General features: G+C 38.1%; 1 protein-coding gene across 8 annotated transcripts in view; it reads right to left on the bottom strand.

Annotated features, from left to right (window-relative positions):
* The window catches only part of sgip1a (SH3GL interacting endocytic adaptor 1a), a 94,421-nt gene extending 86,622 nt beyond the window's left edge, over positions 1-7,799 (bottom strand). For all 8 annotated transcript variants that reach the window (XM_037770577.1, XM_037770571.1, XM_037770574.1 and 5 more), the window contains exons 1-2: positions 7,633-7,799; positions 1,920-2,020 (exon numbers count right to left, since the gene is read on the bottom strand). The gene's annotated coding sequence lies outside the window, so the exon portion shown is untranslated. The remainder of the gene's footprint in view (positions 1-1,919; positions 2,021-7,632) is intronic.
* Positions 7,800-19,688: the final 11,889 nt, after the last annotated feature.

The following is a 19,688-nucleotide window of genomic DNA, read 5'->3' as shown; positions in this document are numbered from 1 at the left end:
CCGGTCCAATAAGTCCCTCTTACTCACACCAATTACGATTTCCACACAGGGCCCAAGCCTAAATAAACAGAGCCCAAAACTTGCTATACAATCAGCTTACATCTATAAACAGTGGAGGAGTTTAAATTAAGCCGCTCCCAAGAGTGCCGGCCTTTGCTTGGACAGCATGGCTGAGATGACAGAATGGAGCCACATGAACTCACTGCAGGGAGTTTCAAAGGAGTATTTTAAAGACAACACAAATAGCACAGGCATGAGTTCAACACGTCCTAATAGTTTCTTTGGATAATTCAAACACAAAATTTAATATCAAGATAAATATTTTTTTAACTTGATATTAATTTGATTTGGAAGGTTTAGTTCTGTTTATTTGATAAATAACCCCTATAAGGAAAAGACATTGAGCTAAATGACTTCTCTGCCTGAAGCTAAGATGGGAACAGAAAACCCCATAGTTGAATAATTTTAGACAAAAAAAAAAGAGAAAACCTTGCCTACGCTCGCTTACTGGCTCACTCTGGGTTGGCTGGACACCCACGAGAATGCTGCTAATATAGGTTATGTGTGACGTGATGTGCCGGTAGGAGCCCAGATAGGCCTCCCAGTCCCAATGACGCATTTTATACTGAGCCCATAATTCATGAGGCATCTTAAAATAGGAGTGTAGATTTTTAAGATGTGCTCTATCTGACAGCAGTGAGAAAGTTACCTGCCTCTGATATACTATAGTGGGTCATGAGGTAGATTCAAATCATGATGTAGGAGGTATAGGTTGTCATACTAAGGTTCACAAGTTGACCATGGTTCACCAGTTCCTGTGGTTGGTTCATGGTTCCGGTTCTCCCTGTCTTTACAGGCCTTTTAACTAAATGTAGGCAGTGAATCCAACTAAGAAGACTAAGCTTAACTCATAGACTCACCACACTTCCTGAGTCAGGAGGGATGAGAATGAGTGACGCAGCAGGAATCTTCTACTGCGGTGCAAAATATGTGAATGTGTGTTTCCTCGTATGTGAGTATAATGGGTGAGAGTGGATGGGTAATCCTTGAGAGATACAGCGATTCTTTTAGCATATTTTAGCTCAGTTTTTTCATTAGATGGTTACTGAGCGCCTCACTGAAGCTGAGTGCAACGAATCAGTCGCAGTTTGGGGAGTCATGTGAATACTCCCACAATAGCCCCAAAATAGTAAGATGGTTTTGAGATGTCATTGCCACTCTAATAACTGGTACCTCTGAGTTCTGCAACTAATGATTATTTTCATTATTAGATTTCTTTTTCATTTATCTAATAGGTGTAATTAGGCCACAACTGTTAACCGGGGAGCGGGGCTGATCCTGCATTAGTTAATACATTTTTCTTTTTCAATAAACATTTTTGGAAAAGAACCTTCAAATTTGGTTATTAAAAGAGTTATGAAAAGACATGTTTGGGGTTAGGATATTTTTACAGTTAAGTTGTTTCCCCCCCCCCCATGTTTTACATTTCTGTAGATATTCGACATATCTGTAATAGACTTATAGCAGCCAATATATCAGTCAGTCATGTTCTACTGTGAACCCTCATCTGTTCTATGTAGAGGTGTACAAAGAGGTGTCCTGTGTACCTTCTTGGGAGTGTGTGTACAGTATGTAGGGCATGCCCACATATGCGCACACACACACACACAATAATGGAGCTGACGCATCAAAGGCCTTCCCACCGTGCTGGAACTGCCTGAATGCAGCAGCAGCAGATAATATACAAATATACGTCATACAATCCGATATCAATGTACATGTACACACACATAAATCCATCACACACTTCCGGTAAACTCTCTGCCTTAAAATCAGTAACCTTCAGGATGCTGAGACAGACACATACTACTACACAACAACTGTGATTCATTTTTTACAATAATTTTAATTACACCTACCTCAGTGTGGAAAGTTAAATTCTGATGTCAGAAGATGTTCTGCCTTTTTCCTTTAGGTCTTTTTAGCCAGCTACTGTTACACAGCAAAGTCCATTTGTGATCTGCAACACAAAAAAAAATTATCAGACTAAATCCCTAAATATATATACAGTATATCATCTGACTTGTATCCATAGGTGCTAGAATTGTTTTAAAAGTATACGTTGACATTGACGGACTGACCAGTATTTTTTTTTTTAAAACTCCTTACTTAAAACAGGAATGTACTGATTCATCCTAGCACAACTGATGGGTGGTTGGTGTTTTCCTGAGCATGCAGACAGGCCTGAATGACTGATACTCCGAGGAAATACTTTGCTCCTCCACACTAGCTCATACTGTGAGGCTTCCCCCATGAACAATCCAAGGCAAACGCAGCATGATGACTCACCCCGTCTCCGAAAGCAATAATAACACTCTTTATTTAACTATGCGAGTCGGCTGAGGATACATGCTTACGTCTATATTTATTTATATTTGCTCAAACATTCAGGACATGGGGAGATAATACACAAAAGACTAGATCAAACTCAATGCCTTGGTGAAAGCGTGGATGTGTGAGGCAGGAGTTGCTCAGTGACATCCCATCGGCCTCTGATTAGAGGTTGTTAACATTCGTTTTTAATATAAATTTCATGACATAGATAAGTCCCAACCGGTCGACTCTATGTCAGTATTGGCCTTACAAGGTTCAGGGCTGATTTAAAACAGTAGATGGTGTGTTGAACAGGTCTGAACAGGTCTGTGCTCGCTGCATGTCTTTCTCCAGTCCCACCACATGGGCAAAACAACAGCTGAATATGTTTTTTTAACAATTCTTCCCCAAAGTGTGTCCCCTGTGCAGCAGAGTGACGTAGGGACACAGTACTGTCTTCATGGGCAGAGCCCAGAATGCTGCATTTGGGGGTTTTCACAGCTCAACACAGGAAACAGAGAACAGAAATTTTCCCAGGCTGAATTCCCAGGCAAGGCCTACCTAAAACTGAAACCTCATTATTCCTCACTCATCACTCTCAGGCTTGGCAATCCCTTCTCTCCCCCACAGCTTTTCCCACATATCACCACCCTCTCCCTGAACTCGCTCTACTTGAACTCTCACACGTGCAGTAGGCCTCTGGGATATAATAGTTGTTCCAACACAAGACCCCCAAATCCCAGAGCTATGTCTAATATTTGCAATGAGCTTTTGTTTAAAAGACAACTGTAAAAATGTCCTCTGCCACTGCCTGAAAGGATAAGTCCACATTTTTTTTAAGTCTGTCTTAAATAGGGCTGCACAATTAATCAATTTTATTGAGATTGCAAAATGGCTTACTGCATTTTTTTTTAAATTGTAGGGGGCGCAATAGTCTTTGTTAAAGGCAAAATGTGTGTCAAAATACCATTTTAAATTAAATATTGTGGTGCTGCAGAGATGTCCTGGCCTACATTCAGTGAAAATCAGAATAAAGATGTAAAAGTTATCATCTCACATATCGCAAATCATCAGTCAAAAATAATCGCAATAAGATATTCTTTCAAAATCGTTCAGACCTAGTCTTAAAACAATTGTCGGGGGAAAATTTGTACTAAAAACACTGCAACTTTGGAAGATATCTACTTGATTTATATACCTCAGACTGCTGAAGCCTCATTAACTTCATAAAAAACTGTTGAATGTATTTTTGCACAGCAGGAGGCCTGTGGATTTTGTCCCCCATCACTTAGCTCCATTGAAAATGCATTATTAGGAGGGGCTATCAATGGTCAGTATGAACAGGGGGAATGATTACAACACTAAAACAGTTGCAATGTCCATAAGGGCATGTGACTATTGTTTTTAAACAGACTTTTAAATTGAGAAGCTCTAATTTCTAATGAAGTTTGTTTGAATAAATACAAAGCTGTGTCAAATGTTCACTAACAGTATCTGACTTAATAATTGCCATCAACACACGTGTTTAAGCAAAATGTGCTATTAAAAAGTGAACGTGCTGAACATGACTCAGACTGCAGTAATCAGACTGGACCGCCGCTGATGCAGGATGGAAATGTTGGAATGGAAGCCAGACCAACAACTCAGGTGTAGCTCCATGTGAATCATCACATGCAACAACACCTGTTTGATTTAACTAACACAAGTTAAAGGCTATAACTTGATTGGACACAAACTGCACATGCTGATGTCGCACAGTCTGGACTCTGATATTTTGATTCAACCCTCCCCAGGCATCAACGCCACAGTTCTTAGAAAACATACTCCGTGTAATTAATCAAACTGATTATTAATTTCCCAAACAAATGGTAATTATTTTTCCTCATGATGCAGTGAGCCAGCGTGGTGCCAATCGACCTGAATGAATTGACTGGAGTACACTTACGCCAAAACATAATTACTCAGCTGTTTCAGATGACAAAAGCTGACGAGTCTCGTATCGCCTTCTCAGCTCTCTACTTCCTGCTCCAGCCCATGGTTGCACGTGCTGGATTGCAACACTGCGTAATAAACTTTAACTAGCTGCCGCATTGTTTCCATTGTGTTTACAGTACTGTCGAGGGTTACATGACTTCAGGGCACGGCCTAGGTGATTGATGTGACAGCCTGACAAGGCTCAAGACGACAGTGGCTTGTATCCCCTAAAGCAAAACCCTGAAGACTGATCAGAAAACAATGTTGTACATTTGGAAACCATGATTGGACACAAGATTTTAAATAATGACCTGTTGTGTTCACACTGCAAGCAGCATCCACAACAACAATGCATATTTGTGAATTTGGGTACATTTTATTAACATCAAAATAAAAGGTTATTGTACCGGCAGTCCCGGGGAGCTCCAGGAACGCCGCCACAATAACCATTTATTTTGATGTTAATAAAATGTACCCAAATTCACAAATATGTAGGATATTACTACTGACATTCCGGAAATATTACGTCACAACATCTGCTGTATTGGCCATGTGTTTACTACGTGTTTATTTAGATATAGAGCGGGAAAGTGAGATCCGATCACAAGTGGCCACTGGAAACGCATTCTAACGCCAGGTGTGAAGAGACGTATTTAAAGCTGTCCACTTGTGATCCGATCACTCAGGAGGCATGTGAATGCCAGGTCTGAACAGGGCCTTAATCTCATATAAATCTCAGCAACATGTGAAAACTGTGAATGTATGGATTTTCAAAAACCCAGGGCAACATTTTCTGGCAAACACATTTCAAGTCTTCCTAGTTTTGCAACCAATGTGATTCATTGCTTGCAAAATAGCTCTTGCTCATCATGAGTTCAGATGAAGTGGCAGCAGCATGAACCAGAGATTTGGGGTTTTCCACCTACTCAGACAAGTAAGATAAGAGATGACGATTACAGTTCCCAAAGATATGCCAGCTTCCTGTTTCATTTCTAGGATGTGAGATGTTCTGCACAGGGTCTCCATGGTTACAGGAACATTACACTTAGGCCAGCTCTGCTTCATCATTTACTGTAACTGAATTTCTGGCAAAAATGTATTTACTATCATGAAATTTAACGATGATATCATTTCCCACAAATGACTGGACTCACTTTCAGTTCCAATAATCCGATGTGCTCAAATTATTAAAGATGGCAAATAGAGACAGAGACACAGTAAATTCCCTCACAACACAGGTTTTAGCCCTAAAATTTACCCACGCTAACCCATGAAATATTTGAGTGTTCTTCCAGTCAACCGGGTCTTAATTCTCACTTCTGACTCACACTAAGTGCTCCAACACTAAAAAAAACTCACTTCTTCTCTACTTGCATCCACACTGAGATAATAATAATAATAATAATAATAATAATAATTGTATTTTTATATCTGGTATATTTTTTTGTACTTTGCACTACTAACTTTTTTACTGCCTTTTTACTAACATGTTTTGCACTATGGAACTGTGATGCTGGAAACCTGAATTTCCCTCTGGATCAATAAAGTTACTATCTATCTATCTATCTATCTAGGTAAAACAATTATTTGTCTTTATTTTGTTCTATTTTTCAGCTAAATGGAAGCAGTGCAACACACCTTCGTTTTATCATCACCTCAGGATATGATCACTTTGTCTCAGTGCACAGAGTCAGTATACAATATTGACACACTTGATTGTTGTGAATTAAATCCTCGGTTTTGTAAATGCTGTATATGGCAGGGGTCAGCAACCTTTACTATCAAAAGAGCCATTTTAGGCAAAAAAAAACAAAAGAAAAAATCTGTTTGGAGCCGCAAAACATTTGAGGTCACATTGAGGGAAAGAAATCTGAGATTTACAGAATTAAGTCATAACTTTACGAGAAAAAAAGTCGTAATATTATGAGAATAAAGTCATAACTTTATGAGAAAAAAGTCATAATATTATGAGAATAAAGTCATAACTTTATGAGAAAAAAGTCATAATATTATGAGAATAAAGTCATAACTTTATGAGAAAAAAGTCATAATATTATGAGAATAAAGTCGTAACTTTATGAGAAAAAAGTCATAATATTATGAGAATAAAGTCGTAACTTTATGAGAAAAAAGTCATAATATTATGAGAATAAAGTCGTAACTTTATGAGAAAAAAGTCATAATATTATGAGAATAAAGTCGTAACTTTATGAGAAAAAAGTCATAATATTATGAGAATAAAGTCGTAACTTTATGAGAAAAAAAGTCATAATATTATGAGAATAAAGTCTTAACTTTATGAGAAAAAAGTCATAATATTATGAGAATAAAGTCATAACTTTATGAGAAAAAAGTCATAATATTATGAGAATAAAGTCGTAACTTTATGAGAAAAAAGTCATAATATTATGAGAATAAAGTCTTAACTTTATGAGAAAAAAGTCATAATATTATGAGAATAAAGTCGTAACTTTATGAGAAAAAAGTCATAATATTATGAGAATAAAGTCGTAACTTTATGAGAAAAAAGTCATAATATTATGAGAATAAAGTCGTAACTTTATGAGAAAAAAGTCATAATATTATGAGAATAAAGTCATAACTTTATGGGAAAAAAGTCATAATATTATGAGAATATAGTCATAACTTTATGAGAAAAAAGTCATAATATTATGAGAAAAAAGTCATAATATTATGAGAATAAAGTCATAATATTATGAGAATAAAGTCATAACTTTATGAGAAAAAAGTCATAATATTATGAGAATAAAGTCATAACTTTATGGGAAAAAGTCATAATATTATGAGAATAAAGTCATAACTTTATGAGAAAAAAGTCATAATATTATGAGAATAAAGTCATAACTTTATGAGAAAAAAAGTCATAATATTATGAGAATAAAGTCTTAACTTTACGAGAAAAAAGAAAACATGTAAAATTACTACTTTATTATATTCTGACTTTATTTTCATAATATTATGACTTTATTCTCGAAATCTCAGATTAATTTATTTTCCTCAATGTGGCCCTAATACTCTGTCGTACAGTCTTACCATAGACAACAATGATAAATAAAATTAAAATGTAAACAAAAAAACAGTTTCATTTCCATTCATTTCTTTATTAATCCACAGGGAGCCACTGGAGAGGAGCTGAAGAGACACATGTTGCTTAGAGACCCCTGGTATTGGCATTATTTGACCACTAACATGACAGTTAACTGTTAACTGTTATCTTGCTATGTTATGTTTTGTTTTCCCCTCAAAGATAAAAACGAAACTTACCGCTATTTGACAACGTGTTGATTCTTCAGAGTGTCCTCTGTTCGGGTGAAGCCAAACATATTCCGTCTTCTGCACAATTAAGACAATTTTAATTAAAACTTTTTCCAAACCTGTGACTGATTTTGTTTGAGCCAATGACGATGGACGCCGGAAGTGACGTAGCTGTTATCTAGTTGCTACGTTGCGTCAACAAAACCGAACGTTTTTACCTATTAAGTTAATATAGACCATCAACATTAATCTTGTTTAAATGTTCTAAATGCACATACTGTTTTATAGCAGTTTTATTTTTTTATTTTTTTATGTATTTCTATTGTCTAAGACAAAATTAGCTAGGTGGTGCGTCACTTCCGGTAACGCCCCTTTTCCGCACCAATGGCAGCAGCAGTTTATAGTAAGGCAAGCAGCTTTATTTGTATGGCACATTTTAGCAACAGGGCAATTCAAAGTGCTTTACATAAACATTCAAGGACATTGCGACAAAAGTGCAAAAGAACATTAAAACATAATTAAAACAGTTATAAAAACAAAAAAAACATTAAAGATTAGAAAAATAAAAACAAGCTAAAAAAACTACGATAGAAGCTAAAATAGTATATAACACACAGGCGTAAAAGCTTTAGTGCAGTATAAGATCATTATCTGGTTGAATAAAAGGCAGCAGCAGCAAACAGGAACGTTTGAAGCTTTGATTTAACTCAGAGTTGGAGTTGGTTCTGCAGGTTTCTGGGAGCTTGTTCCAGATATTTGGTGCATAAAAACTGAACGCTGCTTCTTCTGCATGTTTAGTTCTGACTCTGGGGACACTAAGCAGACCTGATCCAGACGACCTGAGAGGTCTGGATGGTTCATAACATAGCAGAAGATCAGAAATGTATTCTGGCCCTAAACCATTTAGTGCTTTGTAAACCAGCAGCAGTATTTTGAAATCAATTCTCCGAGAGACAGGGAGCCAGTGTAAAGACCTCAGAACTGGACTGATATGATCCACTTTCTTGGTCATAGTTAGGACTCTAGCAGCAGCGTTCTGAATACTGTATATATACTGTATTTCTATGTGTGTGTGTGTGTCAAAGTTTACCTGTGTACTGTGTGTCCATCTATGTACCTGATGTACTACACGATGCCTGCATGTGACCGTGGCGATGTGATGTTATCCCACAGAGAAATGTCTAGAGAGAGTGTGTCTCGGTATTCAACTCAAGCACAGTTGCTATGGCAACCTGTTCGACAGAGACGACTTGGTCATCCCTGTGATGGGATGTGAGAGGAGAAACCCTGTCAAAATCTCACTTCCTCTCTCTCTCTCTTGCTCTTATATTCATTAATTTACCCACATGAACTCACTCTGATGGATTTGATGGGGGATCACCGCCTGTCTACCAGGGGCAGCTTAATTGCAGTTACGGGTCGCTCAATGTAGACGACTTACCTAGAACAACAGGCACCTTTCTGGTTAAAGTCAAAGAATAAATCCACAAGATCCTAATTTATCAGGATACGACACCCTGTGTCCTTTACAGTATGACCCTCACGGCTGTAAAAATGAGCACATCTCAAAAAAAATGTGCATATAGTTCCAACAACTTATGGAGTGTTAAGAAATATTTTGTTCATGTTTCTACATGTAGAAATCTTTTGGATCAACATGTTTTGTGTGTTTATTTAGTAACTAGGGTTATCGATCTTTTCTGTTCAAAAAGTACCTTAAAGGTAGATTTGTCAAGAAGTTAATACTCTTTTCAACATGGGATTGGGCAAATATGCTGCTTTATGCAAAAGTATATATATATATTTATTATTGGAAATTAATCAACAACACAAACAATAACAAACATAGTCCAGAAACCCTCACAGGTACTGCATTTAGCATAATACATATGCTCAAATCATAACATGGCAAACTCAAGCCCAGCAGGCAACAACAGCTGTCAGTGTGTCAGTGTGCTGACTTGACTATGACTTGCCCCAAACTGCATGTGATTATCATAACGTGCGCAATAACATACAATTTTACAAAAAAAAACTTTTAACAATATGTAACGATACTTCAATACTTAGTGATAACACTACACTCGGTTGTACGTATATTGAAATTCAATAGTTATTATGTTTATCTGGTACTTGTAGCTCTATACTTTGGAATTTATTGTTGCGTGTATTATTATTTGTCTATATAGTGTATTTATTGTTCTGTATCCTGGAAGAAGGATCACTCCTCTGCTGCACTTCCTGATATTTCTCTCATTTATTTTTCCTGGTAGTGTTGTGCTGTACAGACTGTAAAGTCCTCTCGGAAAAACTCCATGCTTATATAAATAAATTTGACTAAACAAACAGGAGCCTCCAGGGTAATGCTGTAGGCAACACCAGCCTTCTTTATGAAAACTATAACAAATAAAACATATTAAAAACATATTATTTGTGATGGTAGGGCTGTTTAGTGGTCAGGGAATGTGTTTGTTAAACAAGATGACCCAGGTTCACCCTGGAACCGACCTGTGTGTGCCTGTCATTTACTATAAATGCTCTGAAGTACAGGAGATTACTGGAAGCAATGGCATTACGGGTGAACAAGTGCAACACACACACACACACACATGCACACACACACACACGTGTCATCACACAAGCTCTCACGCAAGCCAAAGAATTGTTCCCATGTGCTGCAGACCTCTATGATTTGGGAAGGGGTGCGTGAGAGCAATAAATGATTTATACAGTTTAGAGTAATATAACCAAAGGGCTTAGTGACACAGCTGTGGAGAAAAGGGAAACAGAAACGACTGTGAAATTGGTCACGCTACGGAAAAACACACTCATTCTAGCTCTCAGTTAGGAGCTTTTTTTTTTTCTCTCCTACTTTTTCTATGGAGTGAACAATTGGGACGATTACTCACTGTTGTTTCTGTCTGTTCATGTCACTGATTCAAAGGGAGAGTTTTAATAGATAGACAGTTCTATTCAGTGGACTTGTCTAAGGCAAGGCAGCGGGTCACACCGCAGCCTTTCACTTGTCTGGGTTGAAGTTAGTTACAGTCAGGGCTTTTTATTTAGGTCATGAATCTGTGGAAGCAAAAAGGGTGCTGATGTCACTATCATCCGAAGTAGTTTGTGACTTTGATAAACAGCACAGTCCAAGTTACTTAAAGGTACACTGTGTAGGATTTGGTGGCATCTAGTGGTGTGGTTGCAGATTGCAACCAACTGAGTACCCCTCCGCTAATTCCTCCCTTTCCAAGATTGCTGTAAAGTGAGCCGCAGAGTGCAAAACTGGTAATTCACCTCGCTCAGAGGTCATCCTTACCATAATAACACTCTTTTAAGAGCAACAGAAGTCAAACGGCGGCTGGCGGTACTACGGTTTTGCACTCTGCAGCTTACAAGCGTGTTGGAGAACTACGGTGGCCTTCAGGTAACATAAAACGTGAAAGGTTCTCCCTAGAGCCAGTGTTTGGTTTGTCCGTTATTGGCTAGAAACATGCCGGAGCAACATGGCGGACTCCGTGAAGAGGATCCGCTCCCTATGTAGATATGAAGGGCTCATTCTAAGCTAACAAAAAAACAACAATTCTTAGTTTCAGGTGATTATACACTAATGAAAACATAGTTATTAATATTATATTCCATTTCTGCCAATAGATCCCCCGAAATGTTTTCTGGACCACTGTATTGTCTATGTCCTAGTAGGATTTTGGCGTATGTCTAACGCCTTTGTCTAAACATTCAGCCCACTGAGCAAATGCACAGACTCCTATTTAATGGCCTGGTAACAATTGAATCGGGTGCACATCAATCATCTGTCTTTGCTCTGTCTGTAGTTGATTTGAGCTAAATTGGTCTTTATGATACTTGTACCCCTGTGCTGTAGTAAACTGACCACCATGTCTTGACGTTATGTTTTTGTGTGCAAACTGTAACTGTTCTCAAGAACCATCATGGTGACCACCCGAACCGTTTCCAGTAAGGTAGAGCATGCTGCTCTCAGGAACAAGGTGTGTCTGTGGTAAACTTAGACTCCTTTCCATCCGGTGTAATCTTGGATGTTGTGAGCATCACTGCATGTCTCTGCTGACATTGCCAGTGCTCTGGTTACAACCCAGAAGTGGTGGCTTATTTCCCAAAATGCTGCCAGCTGTGTCCACCTGTTCTCTCGCCGCTTTCGCAAGAATGACGAGGACTAGCCAAGGTTCTTTAAACAGGCTGTCAACGATGTTTCTCGGCACCCTCAGCCACTTCATCATCTCTCCTCTAATTGGCTCGGGGGATATAAATAGCCACATGTATCCATCAGGAAACTGATTTACTTGCTTCACTTACAAGGTTAATGCAGCCTCGGGGGGACCCAAGAGAGGCGTCGTGTTGCCTTTTCCCTGGAAGCCACTGGAGCAACAACACAAACTGACAACTGTAACTGCTGACTTTTGTCTTGTACTAATATGTTTTGTCTGTTTTGACTGTTTTCACCAAGCAGCTTTGCTTGTTTAATGGCATCACTGTAGAACTGGCTTAATGACACATTCAGAAAATACTTTTTTTTCCCATTTAATTCATTGTCTTGAAGGAAAATATGTCTCATTATGAAAAATACTAATAATTTTCTTGACAAAATGATCTGCCAGTCCTGTAAAACAGCTCAATAACTCTTCATGCAAATTAAAATCAATTGCCAAGCTTGTCATTTTTAACAGTGTATTCCTCTGAGAGCAGCAGCAGCAGTATTTGACCCAGCTGGCCCTACAGTCAGCTATAAAACCACAGTGACGCAAAAGCCGGAGCCACATAATTAGCATTAAAAAAAAAGAGGATATTTAACCCTTTGCGGCCACAATAAATGTAAGCTGTTACAATAAACCAACACTGAAAATGTGGATACTGAATATACCCTGTGTGTGTGATCTCTCACTTGGATCAGATTCCTTCATTTAGCCACTCTGTGCCAGGTTATAAAATCACTTTATGGTGTGAATTCCTGCACACAGACAGACAGTGCTGTGTTTAAAGACAGAATTTCACTAACAATCAACATGGGAAAAATTAAACCCAGTTCAATTGACGCACATATGCTCAGCTGCACAGCTGTCCCTGTTGTTACCCATCGTGAAGCAGGAGGAGCTCAGCGATCATCCAGTCTGTTTTTGCTTTTGGAGTTGGTTTAACGCTGAATATTGAGAGGAGAAAAACAAAATAGCTTTCCAGCTTCAAAAGCTGTGATTAAGCGCTTGAAGCTTTTTAAATTGCAGAAAACAGCTGACATGCGAAACACCTTGCTTTGTCTTGAGATGATAATAGGGAAAAAAAGAGTTTCCCTTTTGTTCGAGCAAAGAGGCTGCTATGAAATCACCAGTACAGTTCTACGTACTGTAGCGTCACAGAATAAAGACTGAAAGAAATCCACATTTGTCACCGCACCATTGTGAAATAACAATGTGTGGGCTCGGGGACCTCAAATTTAATTACCCGACATCTCAATGAGGCCTCGTCTATTCAGGTTAGAGGAGCTACATCAGCTGCCCTCTCCACCTCCGTCTCTATCTCCTCTGTGTGGCTCTACTCTTTTCAAAGCATCACACTTTAAATGTGCCTTCATTGTTACACTGGCTTAAAATCTGACTGAATCTTTACCTTATTTTTTAGTGTTTTTAAGACCTGATTGGTAACATTCAAAACAACCATACTTTATAGAGTGCTCCAGGGATGACGTATTTTTGTAGGCCAACCAGGAAGTTCTTTCGACAAAAACCCAGTGGGATTTTTCCAGCGGGTTTTGGATTATTGCAGAAAACTCTGAGGCAAACAAACGTCTATGATACGTACACGTATTGTTCACAAATGAACAACACGTTTATGAATTTTGAAGTGTAAATACAATTAAAACTAACGTTACTATAAGTATTTTGTTTTTTCAATATACTTTATTTTAGATTTGTGAACAATACAAGGAATAATTAAGTCAATACATAGGTAAACAATACATATAAAGGAAATAAAGGGTTAAATAAAAACAAACAAACATAAAAATAAAACAAATAAATAAAGAAAAGTAACATAAAACACAGAACATGCCAGGGGTTAATATAAATAAAATGATGGCAACTTAAGTAAAAACATTAAAATGGGAGCACAAACTCACCGTTTTACTTGCCTTTTAATTTTTTGCAGAAGATATTCTCTTAATATATAGTTCCATTTCTTTTCTTGAAAACATTAATAATGATGTTTAACTCTTGCAAATTTACATTTATGAATGGCTAACGTTACAACCAAACTACACCACAGTCGTATGACTTCATGTCACCACCATTAAGCTAAAGGCGGACTAGTGTTTGGCGTGATGACATTTAGTAGTCTCATTTAGCCACTTGTTAGCAACCGCCTTTATTAAGACACCTAAAGCTTCAAAATTCACGAGTGAGGTATTTATTGATGTATTTTATATCGTAGAACAACACTTTAAAATCTCTTCAGCTTGTGTTAACCACAGACCTTAAAAACCCGTTCAAAAAACCCAATGACTTCCAGACGAGGGAACCTGAAGATCTAAAATACTAATACTCATTTACGGGTTTAAGGACTCATTCCTGCAGCACTCTATTAGCATAAAGTATAACAAGTGTAAAATTGATTTTTTTCTATTTGAAGAACATTTCCTCTAATCTGGAGAGATAATACTTGTTCCAAAAACAGTTTTCTTTTATTTAATGAATTTACAAGAGATTAGTGTCTATATCTTAAACCTGGATGAGCTAAGGTTGATCATTGCGCTACTATCAAAAGTATAACACTTGATCATTTTGGAAGCGAGTCTGTACTAGAAAGAGATCAAATATTCTCTCCACATAGGCTTATTTTTTAAAAGACATTGAGATGATGAGATTCATGAAGTGTACACACCCACACTCCCTCTTCTCTTTTCTGTCTCTTCTCTATGAATGTCTCTCATTCATTCACATGTAAAAGACACAATGGGGGAATTTTTGAGCCTTAAGCCACTTTCCTATTTCCTCCCAAGCTAACCATTTCCTTTCCTTACTTGAAAATAACCTTCATCTCCATCTTCTTCTTGGTGCCACACAGGGGAGAAGTTAAGTGGTGTCATCTTCCCCGACTGGTGGGAAATGCTTTGCTCTGTTTTTAGCTTCATTAGATAACTCAGACGTCCCCGTGGACCTCCATGTCTTTGTAAAGGCCTCCCGTCCCATATGCCAGCCTCTCTCTTTCTTTCGTCATATGCATGCAAGTAGTCTTCATCAAATCAAATCACTTGCTTTTACTAGGTTATGTCACAGAGTGGGTGATGAGAGAGGAGGACACAGAGGTGGATGGAAGAAGAGGACATTGAGGAGAGGAGGCATGTATATATGAAAATTTAAGTTTAAGAGCTAAAAGATGAGAATAGCCAATGAGAGGAGCGCAAAGAGGGAGAATATGAAAGACTGGTGATATAATTCACTCAGCAAGGTGGATACAAGGGCAGACAGCCTCCGAGCTCTTATCGTGGTTTACAATGAAATGAGATATGAAGGGTCATGGATGGAAATTACACAAGCCTCTTACCCATGTTGTAAAGATTTTTTTTTTCCAGGATTGATTACGTTTAAATGAGCCCCTAAGGATTTTGTATATATATATATATATATATATATACGTTCTAACTTATATAATATGTTCTACCTAAATACTTGTATCCAGTTTTTAAACTCATTTGAACCATTAGGGCCTCAGACTCACTTCTTGCTGTTTTAAAATCTAATCTTAAACTCACCTGTTCCTTTTAGCTTCCCCCTATAGGGTTTTATAATTACTATGATTTTATAGCATTTTTAGTTGTTAGGAAATACGTTTTCTATAATTTGATTCATCCTATTTTGACGCTTTTTAATCGCATGTTTCTCGTGTAAATTGTCTTAACATTGTATTGTGATGTTTTGGTCTTTTTGTGAAGCACCTTGAGATTTTGCTGTATTTTAAAGTGTGCTATATAAATTAAATTTATTATTATTATTATTATTATTATTTGCTAAAAAGCCCCAAGAAATAATGGAAGACAGTTAACACCTGCAATCACTTTGCAAAGCTAGCCTCATTATGTTTTTAAAGATGGAAGTTGTTGCGGTAAATACAGTTAAAAGGCAATTACCAACAGCAGTAAATGTTCTGTTCTATGGGATGTTTCCCAGCGAGTATTACAACGTATAAACCCTCCAGTCAAACAGTCATTTGTGGTAAATGAACAGATCAGTCCTGGAAATATTGCTTCATCAGGCCTTTCTGCCTTCTCACCCTGGTTGTGTGTAAGTTCCCACATGTTAAATAAACACACTTGATATTGTAGCAATAAAACTACTTAACAGATCAGCACATCCGCAGCCTTTCCAGTTAATGTCTGTGACGAGTCACTACAGGCGGTAAAAGAACTGAGTCAGGTTGAAACCAGAAAGCATTCACGCAGCTCATACCTTTACTGTGGTCTCCTGAATTTATTATTTAGATGTTTAATCTGGATCTGGAAAAGCAACAATCAGGCTAACAGGCAGATGGTTGGAGGATACCTAAAGCAAATAGGAATATTAGGCCCTTCTGTATAAATTCATTTGTGTAAAATGTCAAACGAGTCAGACTTGTGACCTCTGAGTTGTCCATTTAAATGTGTGCTGCTGTTGCGCCACCTGTAGCTGCAATGCCATCAAGAATGCGTGAGGTTAATATGTGCACCTGTCATCTACATTTGTTTTTTCAAGAGTTATGGCAGTTATAGTTTTGGAATATCAAAAAAACAAATGAATATCCTTTTCTCTGGCTATTTCATGTATGTTATGTACAGTAGAAGAACAATTATTTGCATGTAATTGCAAATGGTAGGCAATCTGTTTTAGCCCTGCAGGATTTGTAGCAGAAATCCAGGAAAAAAAATTAAGTTTGCCGCTACTTTGTGCCTCATAAATGGCCACATGGTGATGCAATCTGCACCACATTTGAATAGCCCATGGTCAAAGCTTACCCAAAATTTGGCTGAAATAAGTTGAAATGTTATTCCTCATTTTTTTGAGTGTTTTCCTTTGAATATCCAGCAACACGTGTCAATTTCTGTTTGTTACACGCATACAGTACTTTTCAAAATAAACTTTCGTTGTCACAGGAAACAACTTGGTTAGGTTTAGGCAACAAAACTACTGTGTTAGGTTTGGGAAAAGATCGTGGTTTGGGTTAAATATCTACAGTAGCGGTGTTACTTAAATACGGAAGTTACGTGACAAATAAATCAACGTTGAGTTCTGGTTTCACACGGGGCACCAACACCGGTCTCCTGGACGAGACCCGACCGTCTATCCATCCAGACCTCCTCCCTACACAGCGGTTGTTGCTCTTTACACTTCCTGGTTCACGATTACGTGGATTAAATACGAACTGATTTCGTGGGATATATACTAATTACAGTGCATTACTTGTTGTAGGTATAGCTGGTTTATAAGAACTGCCTGGTTGAGTAGGTTTTGAGATATTGTGCTAAATAACTCACAAACATACAGAGAGTGAAAGCATCAACTCCTGGGTAGAAGTCACCAATTATACAGTTTGTATCTTTCTAGTCTGTGTCTCTTGAATTAGCTTTCAGGTAGTCTGTGAAGTCAATGAGGAGATGACATGATCACCTACCATATTAGAGGCCGAGGCAGTGTGTGTGTGTGTGTGTGTGCGTGTGTGTGAAGGTCTCGTGTCACATGAGGACAGTCCTGTCAGCTTGTGTGTGGGCCGTGGTGCTGAGGCCGTGTCACACTGTGTTCCTGTCTCAGCACATTAGAGCTCAACCTCTGTGATGATGCAGCAGACGCAGCGACATCAACAAGAAGGAAGAGCAACATAGCACAGATATACTAATACACACTATAGTATACATTTACTGCTATTTCCAGCACTGTCCTGAGGTTTGAGGTTGATGATGAGTTTTTCTTTCTCACAGGACGGGTCAGCTGACTTTTGGTGGCTTTATTATTATTTTTATTTAGATTGTGGTCGACCAACTGTGGGAACTTAAGTGGAGTTTCGGTATGTTGCTGACAAATATCTTGTCTAGTTGTGAGATTTGCATGTTTTTGGGACGGCAGTGTTGTTTGGTGTTTTGCAGCACAGACCTCTAGGGGCCACTAGCAGGGATTTTAGACTATTGTTGATACTGTTTCACATACTAGAGGCTCTTGTTTTCAGCACAGGACCAAGCTGCTCAGTATATACAGTTTAGTATTGGGACACAGCCTAATGAAACATGACAAACATGTGGGAACCCACCAGAAGCATGACTGTGACCCAATTTATTGTTCACACCCAGAGTAAAAAAAACTAAGCTGGGAGGGAAAAAAACAGCAGAAATCAAACAAATATATTCATGCTTTTCTTTATAGAAAAAGTAATTCAGATTTATTTTTGAACACAATATAACACCATATGTGCCTGTGTGCCCCTCATTTCCTCTTATCATAATGTGGATTATGAATATCCCAAGCCAAGAATGGAAGAGTGATTGAGACTTTCTACTCTGTAAGGGAGAGTAAGGGTGAGATTGAGAGGGAGAAAGAATTAGAGGAATGAGACAAACTGGTGTTTTGATATGTGGGTGAATGGGACTAAAGAGTAAACTCACCATTTTAAATGAAGTCCCACTCAAAGTCCACGAGACTCCTCGGCAGAGTGGATATATGTGGATTGACTTTTTGTTGCCGGTTAAGACTTCGCCCCGTTCATCCTTGATGCCTGTTGTAGCGACAAACAAAATGTAGCCGCTGAGAGGTCTAATGCACGGAGGTCTGTCCAAACAGAGAGCATGAGTGCGTAACTCCTTTTCATTTATTACAAACAAACAAACAAACAGGTTTAGCTGACATGATGCTCTCAGATATTAACTGGACTGATTGTAGATCGGTAGCAGTTAACAGAAAATAATGACTCTCTACTCTCCCCCTCTCTGTTACAAACAAAAACTGATCATCAACAGGTACGCAGGTGATTTGATTTACGTACACACACCTCCACACACGCCCACAATTACCAACAGTGCGTGGTGCATGCAACCCAAACACATTACTTGCTCCTCCAGTGCCTCTCTCAGGGTTTATTCAAATGAAAGCACTCGACAAATGATAGTGTTCATCACAACTCACTCAGATTAACAACACAATAAGAAGGCAGCAAATGCAGAGATATGCAATAGCATGTCATTGAAGAAAAATACAAGTTTTACTGAAAGTATGTAACCTTTGGATGACTTTGAGTGTGCCTCTTCTTGGTATTGGAGAAGGTATAAAATACCGCAGCAGTTACAGAATAGTTATTGTGATATAACTTCTTGTTTGGCTAGTGGCAGAAAGAAGAACAGCTGTGGTGTTTCATGCTAACAACAACTCATTCACCATAGAGCAGTCAGAGGTGCTTTTGATTTCCTGCCTCGGTCACACAGACAGCAACAGGTGTAGCACCGTGTGGAGAGTCCACTTGCACTTGCCTCATTTCTCTAAACCATGTTTTCAGGTAACATATCATCCAAAAACATTAGTTGACCTTGTCTTAAATTAATCAATTACCAGTGTGCACAGAAGCCTTAATGTTTCTTTAACTGCTGAAGTGACTTATATAGACTGGAAAAGGTTTACACTGTAAAGACTATCATTATGCTTCATGAATTCACAGGACCTGCACATATTCAGTAATGCAAACAAACTGGAAACATCACTTTGCACTGATTTATGAGTTAAATCAAAGCTGAGTCAAGAGGAAGTGAACGGATCAGGTGTGCTTGAATACTTTAACTGCTGAAATGGGATGTGGATGAGGCGTGGTCTTTGTTCCCGAACTTAGTTATAAACTTCATAAAGTGCTGCATTTTGAGAATACATTATAGTTCTGTTAAAAAACAGTCAATGAGTGTAATTTAACAGATTTTCTTTTGTATTAACAGTAAAGCACTGTATTTAAAAATAACAGGTTAATACTGTTGAAATGCTGTGAAGTGACTGCAATCATCTACAGTGTAAGAGGAAGAAAAACAGCGGAAACAGAAGGAA

Source organism: Sebastes umbrosus, chromosome 5 (genome assembly GCF_015220745.1).
Source record: "Sebastes umbrosus isolate fSebUmb1 chromosome 5, fSebUmb1.pri, whole genome shotgun sequence".
NCBI lineage: Eukaryota > Metazoa > Chordata > Actinopteri > Perciformes > Sebastidae > Sebastes > Sebastes umbrosus.
The sequence above is the reverse complement of the archived record's forward strand: the minus strand, read 5'-3'. Positions and strand labels throughout refer to the sequence as shown.